Source organism: Ambystoma mexicanum, chromosome 4p (genome assembly GCF_040938575.1).
Source record: "Ambystoma mexicanum isolate Mex_15411 chromosome 4p, UKY_AmexF1_1, whole genome shotgun sequence".
Classification (NCBI taxonomy): domain Eukaryota; kingdom Metazoa; phylum Chordata; class Amphibia; order Caudata; family Ambystomatidae; genus Ambystoma; species Ambystoma mexicanum.
In genome coordinates, this window is record NC_090927.1 from 817,402,875 (window position 1) to 817,421,691 (window position 18,817).

Sequence of the window (18,817 nt, forward strand, 5' to 3'; positions counted from 1 at the left end):
ACACAATCATCACAGGTGGAGGCAATGTAGACTGAGCCAGCACAAAAGGAGCTCACCCCACCCCTTCCCACACCCATTCACACACCAAAATGATTCCAATACTAATAGCAATACTGGGGCTGGAGGACATGCTTGCAGTGGAACTCCAGCAACAACAACAACAACAGGCAGCACAGAGGAGACGCAGGAGGAGAAGGAGGGTGAGACAGGCACAGCATGCCCTACCAGTACAGGCAGTTGTACCACACAGGCAGCCCCCAATCCCTCGAATCAGAGCCAATCCATTCAGCCTAACCCCTGAGCAGATCCACACCCTGTACCGTCTGGACCGGGACACCATCACCACCATTGTGGACATGATACATAACGACATTGCCAGCCTCATAGACATCGGTACCGCCATCCCTCCTCTACTTAAGGTGGTGTCTGTGCTCCACTTCCTGGCCACAGGCACCTACCAGCACACAGTAGGGCAGATGCATGGCATATCACAACCATTAGTCTCATGCACGCTGAACCAAGTGCTCGATGCCCTCCTGAAGCACACAGGCGACCATATATTGCTACCACGGACTGCCCGGGAGATCTCCAACACCAAAGTTGGCGTTCAGTCACTGGCAGGCTTCCCAAGTTGCATCAGTTCCATCGACTGCACCCATGTTGAATTGGTGGTCCCACATGCCATGGAGGTAGTGTACCACAACCGTAGGTTATACCACTCCATCAACGTGCAAATGGTATGTGACTCAAACAAGATCATCACACATTGTTGTGCCCGATTTCCCGGATCAACCCATGATTCAATGGTTCTGTGGAACTCCACAATACCATGCTACATGGAGCGATATTCAGGGCAACGTTCCGGGCTACTCAGTGAGTTGCATGTCAAGCACATGGCAGTGTGCTGTGGGGAGATGATTGGGGGGGAGAGATGCATACTTCACCTGGCTGAGATGGGGGGGGAGATGCATACTTCACCTGGCTGAGATGGGGGGGGGAGATGCATACTTCACCTGGCTGAGATGGGGGGAGAGATGCATACTTCACCGGGCTGAGATGGGGGGGAGATGCATACTTCACCTGGCTGAGATGGGGGGGGAGATGCATACTTCACCTGGCTGAGATGGGGGGGGAGAGATGCATACTTCACCTGGCTAAGATGGGGGGGAGATGCATACTTCACCTGGCTGAGATGGGGGGAGAGATGCATACTTCACCTGGCTGAGATGGGGGGAGAGATGCATACTTCACCTGGCTGAGATTAGGTGAGAGGATGACTATGGCCATACTCCAAAGCAGGCTAGCCTGGACCTGACACCTAAATGCAAGACATAAGCTGCACAACTATGAAAATGAGGTAGTACTGCAACCATTCCATAGCCATCCACATGTACACTGCACATAATCAGACCGTAGCCCCTGCAACACAATGCAGCGACATGCAGTCAGTATGGGCAATGCAAATGACCGAAGAACAGCATCACAACGGACATGCGTCCATTAGTGCATACAAAGGAGTCACATGAGGCCAAAATACAGATTCTCACTCCTACACCACCACAGAGGTGCAGCATACCAGCATGGCTACATCAAGCGTGGAATGTCAGATCATCAAGAGTCTGGTTTCAACGGTGACAGGATCAAAGCATACAATTAACTACACATCACCTAGATCATGGAAACAACCGGCGTGGGCAACCACAGTGCATGAACACTCACAAGGAATAGGACACCCCTGCGTCCACTAGATGATGCCACGCATCATCTGTCGATCATGTGACTTCACACATTGCAGTTACTTCGAGTAGCTCAATTCATGCATGGATATGTGGATGAAAACAGGAAACCAATGCATGCTTTTGTGTCATTGATACAGGTCCCATTTGATGAAATCACTTACACATAACCATTGTTCCACCCATGCAGGTGATGCTGGCTATCCCTTGAAGAGGTGGCTCCTTATCCCTGTCCGGAACCCGCAGAACAGGCACAAAGAGGACTACAATCGTGCACATACCCGTACCCGTGTGGTGATTGAGCAGACATCTGGGATTTTGAAGGCACGGTTTCGTTGCCTCAGCAGGTCTGGTGGGGCACTGCATCAGACGGAATGTGCCTCTGCCCCCTGACGTTGAACTTCAACCACCTGACGAGGGGGATGAGGAGGGAGGAGATGGGGCTGCACATCGGGCAGGTAGCGATGCACAGGAGGGACGTGCCATGTGCCAGAATTTGGTTAACCAATGTTTCTAATACACATGGATGCGGAGTGTGCCATGGAGGTGGGACTCAGGGCACTGGTTATGTGGGGGACATGGACACTGTACACTGTTCACCAATAAAGCACACATACACAATAAGCAATGTCCGGTCATGTGAATTCTCATATCACAACAGGTGTATTGAACATTAAGAATATTGAATGTGCACAAACCCTCTCCCCTCCCCCTCCCCCATCAATACCCCCATACACCCTCCCCCAAACCCCCTCCCCCCTCAACTCCCCCACACACCCTCTCCCCCCTCAACTCCCGCACACACCCTCTCCCCCTCCCCCCTCAACTCCCCCACACACCCTCTCCCCCCTCTGCCTCCCCCCTCAACTCCCTCACACACCCTCTCCCTCCTCCCCCTCAACTCCCCCACACACCCTCTCCCCCCTCCGCCTCCCCCCTCGACTCCCCAACCCTCTCCCCTCTCCCTCTCCGCCCTCACCTCCCGCACACACCCTCTCCCCCTCTCCCCCTCAACTCCCCCACACACCCTCTCCCCCTCCCCGCTCAACTCCCCCACACACCCTCTCCCCCTCCCCCCTCAACTCCCCCACACACCCTCTCCCCCTTCTCCCTCCCCCCTCAACTCCCCCACACATGGTGTGCACTACCATGCACCATTAGTCTGCAATAGTTTGGAATGGCAGGCTGCACCTACATCCCTTGTCCACTGCCAGCATCGGGTGGACCCATGTCTGACCTGCGCAAGTTCCACGCAGACCTACCCAGGGGGCTGGTCTGTGTGGAGCTGGCATTCGAGGAGGTGCCTGGTTGGTCGATCACCTGTGCGGGATGCAGGGCCTCCAAGGCATCCGCCATGCGGGTGAGGACCTGCCTCACAGACGCCAATTCATTGCATATGTTTGCGGAAATTGACTCAATGGCAGCTTTGAGGGACGTTGCACATTCCCAGAAATCATCCCTCGCCTGGCCAGTTTCACAGATGTGCTGGGTCACCAGCGCTGTCAGCTCCTCCTGGCGCTGTCGTATGACCGTGATACCCTCTTGCCTGTCCCTGACACCGGTGGATGTCAAAGCAACATGCGACAAGGGTGCTGCATCATGCATGCTCCCCGTGGGGCTGAAGCTCTCTGGCCATGATTCCACAGCAGACAGTTCATGGCTGCTGCCATTGTGTATGCTGGGTGGGGAGAGGTGGGGTGACTGCAGCTGGCTTGTTGCGGTAGGTTTTCCGGGTGTTGGACTGTGTGCATCATCATCAGACATGGGTGCTGTGGCAGCTGCTTCTCCGATTGTACTGCTGGCAGTGGACACAGAGCCTTCAGCCACTGGCTCCTGTGTGGTGGTGGCTAGTGTGGGTGCTGTGGTGGTGGCCCTTTTGCGCTTTGGTGCTGTGGCTTCATGTGTTGTATTGGGCTTGTGTGCTAGTCCAGGTTTCGCTGTGCCCCATGAGGTTGAGGGCCTGTTTGCTCCCTCCGTGACCCTGGCCTTCTTCACTGGTGTTGTGGGCTGCTCCGTGGGGTCCTGAGCCTCACTGTCAGATTTTGTGCCTGTGGGGGATCAAGAGAGGGACAGCATCAGTGATGGGTCTACGTGCATCAGGCATGTATTGGGGTTGCTGCAGTTCTATGGAATGGCAGGTATTTGCCATTGGAGTAGTGACATACAGGTTGCTTGCCATATGGGTGGGTCAGGCAGGGATACATCTGGGTGACACATGTAAGAGGTGCAGCATGCATGTGGATGAGATGGTGCTGTGCACTGCCTGTAGGCAGGGTTGCGTACATGTGTCTGGTGGGCCCTGCATTGCATCATTTTACTGTCAGTTTGGGGGGCCCTCTTCATACTTTGCATTACAGTGGTTTCTTGGGACACTTACCTCCATCAGCCGATGACGGGACTCCATGCTCTATATCCCCCACTCCCTCGATTGCCTCCCTTCCAATTGTGCTCGCACATGTCTCCTCCCAGTGAGTCATATGAATGGGTGAGGCACCTCCACCACCTGTTGCCATGCCCTGGCTACGATTTGCTGCGAGGATGTTCCGAACGCGCTGGCGCAGGTCATCCCAGCGCTTTTGGACGTCCTTTCCCATGCTGGGGTGGTGCTAACTGCACTCACTTTGCGCGCCACCTCCGCCCAGATCTCTTTCTTGCGCAACTGTGCAGGTCGACGCAGATCATTCGCAAATACAACCTCCCCATTTTCGGCCAAGGTGTCTGCGAGCATGTTCAGCTCTTCTTCAGAAAAGCGCTCCTTGCGTAGGCATGCAGCTCCTTTTTTCAGGGCCTTGGGCATTCTGATATGCTGTTGGGTGATTTTGGGGCAGGTGTGGTGGTGATGTGGATCCTGGGTGCTGAAGATGGCAATGGATTGTGTTTTTAAAGATGGCCACCGTGCTCTTTCCCATTCCTGTGCGATGATGCTACTTCCGGAACTGCTTATTTACGGTCACTGCTATTAGCGGTGACCACTATTAGCGGCCAGTGCTGATAGCGGTCACCGCTAATGCCGGATCCATGGATGGCGGTAGTGCTATCTGCGCTTCCCTTGATGCCGCTAAGGGCGATTTTTGGGTCTTTAGCGGCATGGCGGTTAGGTTGTTACTGTAATGGCGCAAAGCTTGTGCCCGCGAACTCATAATAGCCCTCTACTAGCAGGCTCTTTACTACACGGACACAGTATTTGCTCCTTGCCGTAAGGACAATTACTTACTTCCAAACTCGTAATGACCCCCAATGTCTCTTGGCTATGTTTTTCCAGTGAAGTTACTCTTCCAAGTGGCCAAATGACCCTCAAAATAACAAAATATAATGCGGACCGTTCATACCTTAAGTGTTATTTCATACGTTACTGACTCATGATTGATTAGCCAGCCCGTGTTGTTGTCCCACACGTTTGCGACAATCCTTGTTATCCACTCACAACACGTTCTACTGAAATTGCAAAAACCGGCAATTACAAATGACGGAACGCTAGAGCCGTATTATTTACAAACGTCACGTGGTCTAACCATCCCAAGTGTACGTGGATCGAGCAAAAGCAGTTGCTTACCGCGTCTTTGTCTTCCTACGTGTAAAATGATAATTTGCTTCCCTCCTGGACAAACGTACTTCTGTTGTAAATGTACGCATCTCGACCCGGATGTTAATGCTGAGTCCCAGAGCTTCATGTCAAATCACGTGATCGCTCCCGCATCGCGGCTGCGTCTGGACACGTGAAAACTCACGTGTCACCTGAGCCAGCCACACACCTCAACCATCGATTTATCACTGGATCTTATTTGGAGCCACTAACCTGTTCACACTTAATGGCAGAATAAAGGGGTGAGTGGGAGAATGTCAAGACTGTATAATCTGATGGCAAAGCACAGAAGATGCCCCCATCTGGGTTCTAGAAGGGGAAAGGTAATTTATGTATTACGACCTAAAACCTTCCTAATGTGAATACAGATATAATGTTTATGTATAAGGAATCCATTCAACTGTGCTGCGTAGGACCCTATCTTCTACTGAATTAAGGCTGGTGAGTATTCCGGGAAGAAAGAGGGCTAAAATGTCCCACTAGACCTGGCTCTGGTTAAGAGAGAAAGCTTAAGCATTGCGCTTCCAATTGACTTGTTCATTCAATCCTAATTCAAAGGCTTTAGTTAGAAAGATAAGCCATTGCTCTTTAAGAAAATGTTTGCGAGAATTAGCATCCCCTGCAAATTCAAGCTGCCATAAAACGGTCCACTTTAGATCCTCTGCACTGTGACCCATCGCAATAAAATGACCAACCAAAGGTGAGCATGTGAAATCGGCTGGATGCCTGAAGGATTCATAAAGATATGGATCCCAAAGAAGCATTTTTTCAGACAAGGATGTCTAGATAAGAAGGATGATGGCAGAGTGGTTGATGAATCGCCCAGAAGGGGGAGTGTAGAGAAGGAGCCAAGCCAGAGAAGGAGCCAAGTACACCCAACTCAACCACTTTGCCCATATTGCCTATATGATGGGAACCAGAGTGTGAGACACGTACGGTATCAGTGAAAATACCGATACCAAGGAGAGTCCTGGAGGCAAGGTTCCCATTGAGAAACCCATACCTGCATCCGAGACGGGATGATGGCCCAGAAGAAGCAAAGCAAATAAATGGAAGAACAGATTGGTGACATCACATAAAGCAAGCTGATATACATAGAAGAGATGCAGAGACAAGAGAATGAACATATTCTATAAGGCATCAAGAAAGTATCAAAGATAATTGACATCTTGGGATCAAGATGAAGAAACTTATGCTACAGAAACGATGAAGATATCAAGTTATTTTACACGTGTACAGATGCAAAGAAATGCAAGCAGGCAAAGTATTCTTGAGTCTAGCTTTATAGTGAATAGATTGCGGCGCAGCAACATATACGTATATTGAGGGGAGTAACGAATGGATGCTTCCATTATGTATTATAACAGAGCTGGATCTGAGAAGGAAGGCCTCTTTTTCAGTGTGTCGCAGTTTAAAACAAGTGAACAAATTAACAGGAGTGAAACTCAGAAAGGCAAGGCTGGATGAGCCCCAAGAAGCCAAGGCCGTTATCGGGCTGGAGGGAGCAGACATTGGATACAAATCATGTGAAAGAAGATATGTACAAAAACAAGAAAGACGTCAGAGGTCTATTAGAAAATAATATTTTAAATGCACTAAAGCTCGATTATGTGGTCTTCAGTCATGTGGAAGGATGAAATTGGACGAACATGACGATCACACCTACGCATGAGGGCAGAGCGTGCCTTCACCCCCCTGAATTTTCCAGAGCAAAAGAACACTCCTAAGGACAAGTTCAAAGCCTTAATTGACAGCAGACCACTGAGGTGATGATAGATGAATATGCTAATTGGTGGGAAGTTATGGCTAAGACTAGCTCACCAGCAGCTAGAAGACCAGCCTGCGCGCTGCTAACGTAGGTGGAAAAGTACTGACGGAGGTTAGAGTGCCAACCAATTGTAGGGGGCTGCACGATTAAGGGTCCTATAGTTTGTGTAACCAATGGGGCACTGTGTATTTGGTGGCATTCATAGCGACCTGTTTAAGGGGTGGGCTTAGTTGCCCCACCTGATGTTAAGAAACCTATCACTTTTCTTCACTCTCTCAGACTGGTATGGATCGTATACTTAGATGTTCCCTTAGAACCTATCACAATAGCCACTAGGTTTTTGTAGTTTGCCACGTAGGATGACGTTAGTAAATATGTAGGTTGACGTCATCAATGATGATTCTTTGCTATAAAAGTATGCTTTTTTTAAATATGCATTGAGAGATCATATGCTGAGACGGCCGTTAATGTCCGTTGTACTCCATTTTAGATAATTGATATTAAAACAGTTATCTTTTTGCCAACTTCCTAAGTCCTTTCGATTATTGATGTTTGAGTAACTTCTGCATCCCCATCCATCTCAGGGGTATTGCTACCTCGTCTTAAAGGGATGGGGTCTCCCAGTTCACCTGGGGTACCAGCTTGTGTGCTGCTAGCGAGTGGAATATTCCAGAAGGGTACAAGTGTGCCAACCAATTATAGAGGGCCACTTAGCAAGGAGCCCTATAGTTTGAGAAGCCAATAGAACATCGTGCATTAGTAAGACACAGAAGATGACCTGCACTTGGGGTAGCTTTCCACATGACCTTAGGGATCCAATCACAATCCCAAGTATACTTAGATGTTCTCCTTAAGCCTTTCACAAACCCATAGGTTTTCTTATTTTGCCACATAGTATGACGTCAGTGATGATGAATTTTTTGTATAAAGTGCTATTTTATGAAATATTTGAGACTCTTGAGAGAATACTTGTGTGGCCTCTGTTGATGTGTGTTGTACTCTCTGTTTCAACAAACTGCAATTAAAACAGTTATGTTTTTGCCAACTTCCTGAGTCAGTCTGATTATTGATGTATGAGTAAGATCTGCATCCCATCCATCTCAGATACTGTTACCTTGTCTTAAAGGGCCTACGGGTTCACCGCACACAACATACACATACCCCAGAACACACGAAACACAAACAGGGACAACTGGGTTTACAGGATCCCAGGCCCAACATAACACCTACCCTGCATCCTCAAGAGGTATGCGCATAGGTAAACCCAAGGGCAGAGGACAACCCACTAGACGGTCATCATCAGAAATCATGACTCCAGAGTTCAGGACACCTACCATGCATCCCCAAGAGGAGGACGCATACAGATTTTCATCCACACATGGAAGGGCATAACGTCAGACAGGTGGGTGTTAAACACAGTGCCCCAGGGGCACTGTATCTAAAGCCACCATTCATCCTACCAACGCAGAACAGAAACATGGAAACCTAACACAAGCAGGTACTGAGGAAGGAGATAGAGGCTTTATTACTGAAGAATGCAATCAAACATGAACTTCAGGTAAATCAAGGCATTTACTCACTTTACTTTTTAGTGCCCAAAAAAGGGCAAAACAAAAAGACCTGTACTAGACTAACACACAAGTATGTAAAACCACTAAAGTTTCAAATGACCACCCTTCAGGAGATAATTACTCTACTAAAGGAGGGAATATACATGACCTCACTGGGCATGAAAGATGCATACTTTCATGTTTCCATTTTCTACAGTCAAAGGTAGTTCATAAGATTCAAGGTTGAGGCATAACACTACCAGGCCAAGGTGCTACATTTTGGAATATCATCGGCTCCATGTGTGTTCACGAAGGTTCTTGCGGTAGTGGCAGCAGACCTACGCAGAGAAAACATACCAGCCTATCCCTATCTAGACGATTGGCTCATAACAGGTGAGTTGCTACAGTCATGCTTAGAAAACACATAAAAGACAGTAAACCTATTTCACTCACTAGGAATCACCATCACCGAGAGAAAACACAGGCTAGTTCCATCTCAGAAGAAGCAATTCTTAGGTGCAATAATAGACTCTGAACAAGCATTAGCTTACCCTTCATGGAAAAGAGTAAAGGCAATTCTAGCACAAATCTCTGCTTAAAAAATGGGGGGCATACATGCACACACTACAACAGTGGCTTTCAAGTCAAGTCAGTGGTCGCAAATTGACCGTGGTTGTCGTGATCTAGTGATTATTCAAAGGAGGTTATACGGTTTCTGCAATGGTGAACAAGGGAAAACCCCTTAAAAGGAAGACCATTCAGACAACCACCAATACAGAAAACACTGACTACAGATGCATCACTGTTGGGATGGGTTGCACATTGCTGGGAATTAACAGCTCAGGGAGCATGGTCATGAAAGCTGCCCAAATGTGCTGGAACACCTAGCCATAAAAATGGCATTACTATCTTTCCAATCGAAATTGACAACGAGCAGCATTCTAGTCAACACCTACAACACCACTGCGATGTCCTACATAAACAAACAGGGGGGGACACACTCTGTAGTCCTATCCCTGCTAGCAGAGAACATATGGAGATGGTACATCGGAAGGGGACTTTATATCCAACCACAACATGTCCCCAGGGAGAGTAGCTGAATAGCAGACCGCCTAACCAGATATTGCAGCAGAATTACAAGTGGAAATTGAACACAAACACACTCAAACAGGTTTTCAAAAGATGGGGCAATCACACAGCAGACCTTTTCACAACAGCAAAAAATGCAAAATGCCACACCTTTGCATCAAGGTACTTAGAGAAAGGGTCATTAGGGAATGCACTTTGGATGTACTGGTCAGGGACTTTTGCTTACCCTTTCCCCCCGACCGCTCACTTTTGCTACACAAACAGCTAACTCTGATAGTTATAGCACCAATGTCGACATACTAAAGATTACCATTCAGCCCCCTATCAGGTTACAGAACAGGCATGTTTTGTTAACACAACAACATGGCCCGATAACACACCCCTGCATCCAGCCCTTGAATTTGGCAGCTTGGTGCCTGAAATCATAGAGTTTGGGCACCTCATCTCTCAGACAGATGTATGGAAATCCTAAGGGAAGCAAGAAAACCAAACACAAGGCACTGCTACTCCAACAAATGGAAACAATGTGTCATTTGGTGTAAAGCAAAGCAGATTGACCCCAGCAACTGCATGCCCATGGATATCATAACATACCTTTTACATTTATTAGAGTCAAGGTTGGCCTACATCAAAGTTAATTTAGCAGCACTAGCTGCCTATTCCACCACTCAGTATAAAACATCCTGGTGGAAGATACCAGTTGTCAAAGCATTCATGGAAGTGATTAAATGCATCCATCATTCATTGGCTTATCTGCCCGCAGGATGGGTTCTTCATATAGTTCTTCGGAGACCCATCAGAGCACCTTTTGGACCTATGCACAAGGCTTCTCTAAGGGATCTCACGTGTAATGTGTTTTTTCTAATAGCAGCAACATCTATCTTAAGCGAACTACAGGCACTATCAGTAATGGAGCTGTTTGCATCCATTCACAAACATAAGGTAGCATTAAGAACTCATGCACGGGTTTCCCCCAAATACATATCAAATTTCCATTACAATCAATCCATCAAACTAGTATGGTTCTTTCCAAACCCTCAGAGCATGGGTGAAAAAGCACTGCACACTCTATATGTGCTAGACAAATTCTACCTTACAAAGACAAAACAAATCAGCCAGACAAGCCAGTTCTGTGTCTCTTTTGTAGCAGGGCGAGTTGGAGACTCAGTTCCTAAGGCTACCATCTCAAGATGGATTGCAAAAGGCAAACAAATGTGCCACTCTCAAGCACATAAAACACTACTATTCATTATGAAAGCTCACTCCACACTGTGACAAATCTGTTGATGTGTTCCTTTCTCCCCTAGGGGGATATCTTTTTCATGGGGCCAGGTCGGTGCATCCACAGTACAACAGTCCTCCTGGGGATGGTACACAGGGGGGGATCAAATGGAAGCGGCAGCCCCTTATGCGATTAGGTGCGGCCATCCACAGAGAATGTGGTATCCCTGCCAACCACCTGACCTGAGATGTTCTTCCTATAACCCTAAGAACAACCCCTTCCCTACTAAGGTCATGTGTTATTGTCACCCTACCATTCCCCTTAAAGTTCTGGTACTAGGAAGAATAGGAATTACCTAAGTGAAGATCCCTTTCCCAGTACTGTGTCGAAGAAGAATACCATTGACTCATAAAGGAGTCATAAGATCAGTACTGTAACAAGGGAGAAGTGCAGAGGCATGAAGATTATCTGTGGGAACCACATTGAGCAGTCTAGTGGTTACCCTCTTCCTACTGGACCAACAGGAGTAGAAATAGAGGAGGGAAACCAGGAGTATTCAAGCCTTCCCTAGAGGAGCAAGGAGAAGGAGTCCTGTGCTGTAGTAGAACGGGCTGTGGACCAGTGTGTCTCCCAGAGAGAGGGGGAACCCTTGAACGCCAGCATTCTGTTGGGGACTGAGGAAGACTTGAGACTCCCTCACTGGAGGAACAAGGAAAGGCATCTTCCAGTGAGGAAGTCTGGGAGACGGTGTCTCAGTGTGCAGGGGACCTCAGAAGGAGACACCGAACACAGAGGTGAACGGGACCGAGAAAGCATTCAGAGGAGGAGGAGCGCCTTTGCATGCTCCCCAAACAAACCACTGAATGTCCGGTGAGCTGCCGGAGAGCGAAGCCCCACTCCGAGAAGCCAGAAGGGACTGACCCGCCAACAAGAAGGGATAGCTGAACGAAGATTGATCAGAGGTCACGCCGCTGACTGCAGAGAATGCCTGAATGCTACAAGAGCCTCGGAGGGAAGCACCGCTGCCCGGAAGACACGAAGCAGGTATGCGGGCAGAGCGAAAGGTGCTGGAGGTCTGGGAGGTCTCACAGAGTATCTGTAGAACAAGAATAAGCGGGTCTGGGACCCTGAAAGAAGCAGAGAGAGTGCAGAAGGGAACACATGCTTGGCAGGAGAGTAAATAAACATTGGGAACTTTTCTGTTGGCCAGAGTAATCATGAACACTTTACTTTGGGATGAGATCATCCTTGCACAGTTGATGTAGGTTTTTAGTGTTAGGGATAGAGGTAGGCTTTTTGAGGACACGACCGTAAAATACTTTTTATTTTGGCTTCCTGACATATTCACTGGTTTTCTTTGAGGCAGGGAAACCCCTCTTAGCTTTAGGCATAGAGAAGCATGTTCCCAACACTTTACTGGATAATACTGGTTTATATCCAAAAACATGACAGGTTTGTGTCCGAGCCTTACTTCTGCACCCTTACAACATGCAGAATAGAGACAACCATAGCCTTCCTTGCCAATGTACCTCTAGCAGCGATTTGTAAAGCTGAAACTTGGAGCTTGGTTCATACTTTTACACAACAGTATTGTGCAGTTGTACAGATACATACGCAAGTGCGGACAAGAGTGACAAGCAATTAAACATTTATTATTCCTACTTCTCACCCACCACTGCCCACCACCTGCTTCAGGTACTGCTTGCTAATCTATGCATAGCCTGAATCTAAGCAGATTCACAAGCTCCAAAAGACAAATATTACTTACCTGGTAATCATCTTTCTGTAGCTTGTATTTGCTTAAAATCATATGTGCCCACCCTACCACCCTCCAAGGGAGAAGTGGAGCAGTGGTATATAGATAGATCAATTACTCAGTTACAGTACAAATTAGTTACTCAGGGCAAGAAAAATAACAATCTGAGGACGTCGACGCATGAAGAATTGTGGGTCCCTGTAAACGTAAGGATAGAGATGTTACAGGAAGACCCCTCGTGATGGCCAGGTTTTTTTTTTAATTTAAAAATATGTAATACTCAGATCCAAGCACTAGATGGCAGACTATGCATACCATGTGACCCTAAGGAAATGCAAGCTATAGAAAGACGATTACTATGTAAATAATATTGTAACATACGCACAGCTAAGTAGATGCATGATGTGTGGCAGCATGAAGGTGCATTACCATGTTTTTACCTGGGTATGCCTTCATGGGCGTGCCACTACCATTAACATTGTATCTGGTACAGCTCTTTGGAGGATTTGCCACAGAAGATAAATAACAAGCCTCTAGCATCAGACTAATTTAAACGAGGCTTCTGTAATACTACTCTCGCTGTTGGAGGTTCATGTGAAGCCAGTGTCCACATGCAAGGCAGTTGCATGCACAATGATTGGAGTGATGCTAGGCAAAGTGGTACTGCCACTGATCAGCTGAGTTGAAAGATGCCTCTGTGTTATCTTGCTGATGCAATGGCCCACAACTTCAATCTTGGGATGACGACTAACCTGCAACATTAGGGGTACGGTCTGTAATAGAAGCAGACAACACAGCAGACACATAGTTGACTCAGGGTTTGCAGTGGAAACAATGTTAACCATCAAGAGAATATGGCATTCACCCACCATGCATGACTGCCCAATGAGAAATGTGCCAGCTGTGGAGTATCAGAAGAACACAGAGGCTGTGAAGACATTTTAATAATGACATTTATTCTAAAGTAAAATAAGGCCTAACTATCCCTATATCTATGGGGTGTTCCCTACCTATTTTACTAAGGTGCTCGTCCGTCAGGATGAATGTCCAAAAACAAGTCAGTCCACTGTCCAATCGGACCATACTACTGATGTAACTAACTAATGACAGGAGAATTACTCCTTTCTCCTGGTTGCTGTGTTTTGTCGCAGGGTTTTCTATGGTCTTTCGTTTCACTCAATAGACCATATGCAAATAGTCTCTTGTTATTTTCTGGATTAAGTTCTGTAACTCTTGTAGGGGACTGATAGTTTTCTTCTCCCTTTTACGCAAACAGTCTTACTTTTGTATAAGTTCCTTCTCTCTTGCTTACCAGGTTCTAGACTCTCTTCCCAGAGTGCTATTTCATGTATGAGTTTTAATTTCCTGGTCTCCTGTGTTTTTCCCACAAGTCTTCATTTATTATATACTCTTTTGCATCTTTGGGAATTTTTTTCCCTTTTCCCAAGGCAACGAGTTTTCAACTCTGCTCCTCTCCCACTTTGTGTACTTCATGTAGCTCTGCCTTTCATGAACATGGTTCTCATTCCTCAGCTTATTTCCAATACTTTTCTCATTAACACAAGTTTTGTTCGGGTCATAATGAGTCTCTCTTAATTGTCCCGTAATCCCATTCCCCACATTACCTTCTATTCCAGATGTGGTAAAGTCACTGGTACTGGTAAGGTCTTGGACTCTCTTTTTGCTTCTTCTTGGCTCTGTGGTTCACTTGTGGTTCCGCCTAGTTTCACCTGTGTTTTGTTCTGGTTTTATGAATCGAACTTGCACGTATCTTGGCTCGGGAGTGGGTTTCTCCCATCAGTGGTATCAGCGCTGTGCTGCAGGCGGACTGCCCACCACCATTGCTCTGTGGTCATGCCACCACCAAACGTTCTCATCAAATGTATTGTGTTTTCTTCCATTCTCATACGCTGGACTCTCAACGTCTTTGGCTCCGTGTTGGAGCTCGACTGGCCTACACAGGCTCTGTGTTCTACTAGAACTCCACCTCCTTCTGCTCTGCTACGCACAGGGAGCTTCCACTCATTCTCTCTACTTTGTGGCTTCTCTCAGCTTTTCACCCTCTCTCACTCTCTCTTGTCATATCATCCCTTTTAAGCATCCTCAGTACAGTCCATTGAAGACACTGATTTAAAGGGATAGTCCAGTTTCCCGTTGTGGATAGCATAAGTGCACTTCATTTTATGGAATTGAAAATGTTCAGTTATGTTAGACAAATCCATATAGGCCTTCACTTTAAGAGCATCAGGGAGTTCTTTACAGGAACGGGAGTCCTAGCCCCCAAAAGGGGAGTGTCTCTCGGTGAGGTCCCACTTGCCTCGACTTCTAAGGAGGTTGTTGTGGAGCGGGCTCACCTCCCTAGCCTGCCGGGGGACCCTTGGATAGAAGGGAAGAATTCCATCAATTTGTCACACAGCATAAGACTTGGGTGCCTGGTCCCATTGGGAGCTGTCAGATGGTGGTGTGAACATCTTGGACATTTGCAGAAGAAATGTGTGGGCAGATTCTTTACTATTACTGGAAGTGACTACTACCATTCTGTTGGAACTTAATTTCCTGAGACTTGTTGGGACTGCAATTTCTGAGCATGCAACAGTACAGTGTGAACAGTCATTCTGGAGCCTGAGTCTTACCTTCCCACACCACTGTTTCCCTTCTAATAATCCTCTGCCTTCTTCCCACAACAGAGACTGTCTGTGAGGGATACGGTCTCCCCCAGCGATTTTCCATGGGACTCGTATCCTGCATCCTCTCCCCACATGCTGCAATGCAGGAGGGCTGCAGAGGGTACAAACAGTTATATTTCTGATTGCAAAAGATTCTTGTTCTCTCCTTTCTACTGCTAGTGTTGACCACCTTTACCCAATGACACCAGTCAATCAATATCCTCCCTTGATACCGTCTTCCCTTGACCCATGCACTTGTACATTTTGGGGCCTTTTGACCTGGACAGCAGCGCACCCTTGAGCCATGCTCTCTCAGTAGCACTTTATTGCTAAGGTGTCACTGGTCACCCTATTATTCATGCCCTACATGTGCTAGCATGGAATGGAGAGTCCCAGCCTGACCCATGTTCAGCAACAGTTGGGTGGTGTAAATCACTATCAGGTGTCTACTTCCACTCTGGCTTTGGGCTATATGAATTTATTGTATTTACTGCTATTCTTTTTGTCTTATGCTTTGTAACCATGCCTTCTGTAGTAATGTGAAACCTTTTGTGGTGCATTGAGGGATCTTTATAAACAAATGGAATGAAATGTGGGGGTGAGGATGTGTTTAGGAAAATTTGCTTAGGCTCAAGTCCAGTCAAATATGTGCAGGTGTGTGTGTGTGTTTTTGTGTGCAGCCCAGCATGCAGATATTATCTGGTGTACTATTAAACTGGGTTACAGTTACTGCATGCAGTTTCAGTGGGGTAAAGATAAGGGTCTGCATGATTCAGAGTCATACAGACCCAGTAGTAATTCCTTATTTTTGGAGTCACACTGGACTCCATTAGGGACACGCAGTATACCGCGTGCAGTAATGCGGCATGGTTAATATCACAACCGTTAATTCATTCATATGGTGGTAATTAACTCAAAAATGAAGATGGATTTTAAGGGTTTCTGTAACAAAACTCATAATTTGACAGAGTGGTAAAATAGTCAGGATTTCCAGATGTGGCCTGGTTTACTACTAACCTCAAACACAAAATGAGGCACTAAATATACAATATCAGCTCATGCCCTAGTGCTGGTCTCTAAACTCAATGTTGGTAGGATGGTGGGGTTGGTGATGTAGTATGGGTAAGCATGATTTGCAATTTCCAATTCATATTTAAGCAATTCCATATTTTCAATTGTGTATCAACGTAGGCAATTTTTTTATTTTCTGATAAATACTTTTGTTTGGTGAATGGTGACCCATTATTCATAGCATTGTTCTAATGATGACTTTTGGGGTCAATCACCCATCAAGACAGGAGGTTTCGGAGTGTGAGAGTAAGGGGGAAAGGGTCCAAAACAGAGTTCAGAGCAAACACACAGAATACCAACCATTCAACATTAAAGAACACAACACTGAGATGTAGAACTAATGAGAATTACAAAGCAAGATGAGGATTGGGGAGATGTGTGACAACAATTCCAAAGGACGAGGGAAATACATGTGATCTTGATGAAGTCTAATGAAACATGTGGCAAAGAATAGCAGTAAAGAACAAAGGGTCAAAGTGCACAGGCCTCGCAGGATCCTCCTCCAAGAAGGCCGTCAAGGTTGAGATGTACACCGTCCACTGCATTTCAGTATAGTTCATTCGAAGGGAGGGAAATATGGACTGGTGGTTTGAAACAGCAAGCAGGTGGGAATCACAGTGTTCGGGGTCTAAGCCCCCTCTCTAAATGCAAAATCTAAGGATCCAATGATTGTAATGAATCTAGTTCAACTGGCCCACTTCAGAGATCTGCAACCTTTGGCTCGCCAGATGCTTTGGACTACAGCTCCCATGATTCCCCACCATCGAATATGCTGGCTAGGGCTGAGAGGAGGCGTAGTCCAAAATATCTGGAGTCACTGGAGTGAAGAAAATGTACATGCCACTGGTGTCAACTCTCCCCTGCATGTCACCCAGAAGCAGCGTGTTCCAGTTCTTCGCATTTGGCTCTTCCCTCAGCGAAAATCTGCTTTCAAGCTGTTCTTGGTAAGAATGTGATCTTTCTGCACAACATGGTTTATATCCACACTATGGCTGAAGACCTATTGAGAGGATTACTCGTCGGGCATTAAATTGAGTATTTAATGCCTCTGATTTGAATGCACTTCAGCTCCTGAAAAGAAACAGGAAAAGTCAGAGGGTTAGATCCTATAACACACTGAAAGTCACAGAAATAAACATACACACATATTATTAGACTCAAAGCCGAATCTGGCTACTCCATGGGGCTATAAGGCTCTGCCTTGGAAGCTGATCAGACGGGCCCACGGCGGGACACCTCTGGGCCAAGGTTGGCCACTTTAATTAGTGCACTGGCCATCTGGTGGTGTGAACTAATGTTACTGACGCAATCTGCTTCTAAATTCACAATTTGCCAGAAAATCCCCCCAAAATCCGTCCTAGTTACTACTCAAACATTTTCTTGCGAAAAGTCATATACTGCAAATTGTGAATGTTGGACACTTTGGTGCCCAGGGCTATTTTGCGTTCAACTCTGAACCTGATACGCATTTCACTAAATGTCACTAATACAAACTTATTTTGAATTAATACATTGAGGCTCCGATTCAAAACGTGTTTTCCAATGGGGTTTTGCCATTATAGAATGCTTCTGTGAATGAGGATTTAGGTATGTGTCTCCTCCCAAGCACCTAAACAACTTGAACAGACTTTTTACCTGTTCTCTCTGGGATTGTCCGTCGGTGTTAAGACAATGAGGAAACTAGAGCTCAAAGATAACAGGGCAAATGTAGGCGTGTTTTGCATTGTTTCATCAGTCACATATTTTTTCTAGCTTCATGTTTTCCGAATTCTGTTTCACCAAGAGACTCTTTTATGGCTGAGTACATCAGCACACAATTAGCAGGCAGGATTTTTATGGCAAATTTGTCCCAGGTGGTGTCATAGGAAGTGACATCACAGGCAACTTATGTGCCATAATTATTGCATAAAGTCTGTGCCATCACAGAAGCCTACTAGCATTTCCAAACAAATTGTTGTGATCGTGAAAGGAAGTGGGAGAATCCAGTAATGAAGGGGTATACAATCAAAAGTTTTAATTAAGTAAAAGACCCCAACATCTCACGTGCTGCAGGAAAACCAGCGGAATAAGTAAACGTCCGTTGCTGCGCGTGATGACATTCTAAATTGAATGCTGAATGTAATCACGCCATTACAATAACACATGGCGCATAAATAGATATACTTATGCCCCTCCTTGTACTTTGCAGGTGCACATTAAAGTTAACAAACTAATAGAGATGCTATAACATGAAAAATAAATATATATACAATATCATAATATGATGATATATGAAGAAAGCTGGAGTAAAATTGACTACATACACATGTATTCAGAACGGTAGACATTTCATGGTCCCATAATCTCATTGATTACATACATCTCATGGGTGCTCCC

General features: G+C 46.3%; 1 protein-coding gene across 1 annotated transcript in view; it reads right to left on the reverse strand.

Moving 5' to 3' along the window:
- Positions 1-12,567: 12,567 nt before the first annotated feature.
- The window catches only part of LOC138453486 (potassium voltage-gated channel subfamily E member 3-like), a 57,362-nt gene continuing 51,112 nt past the window's right edge, over positions 12,568-18,817 (reverse strand). Inside the window, exon 2 of the mRNA XM_069606392.1 lies at positions 12,568-17,512. The gene's annotated coding sequence lies outside the window, so the exon portion shown is untranslated. The remainder of the gene's footprint in view (positions 17,513-18,817) is intronic.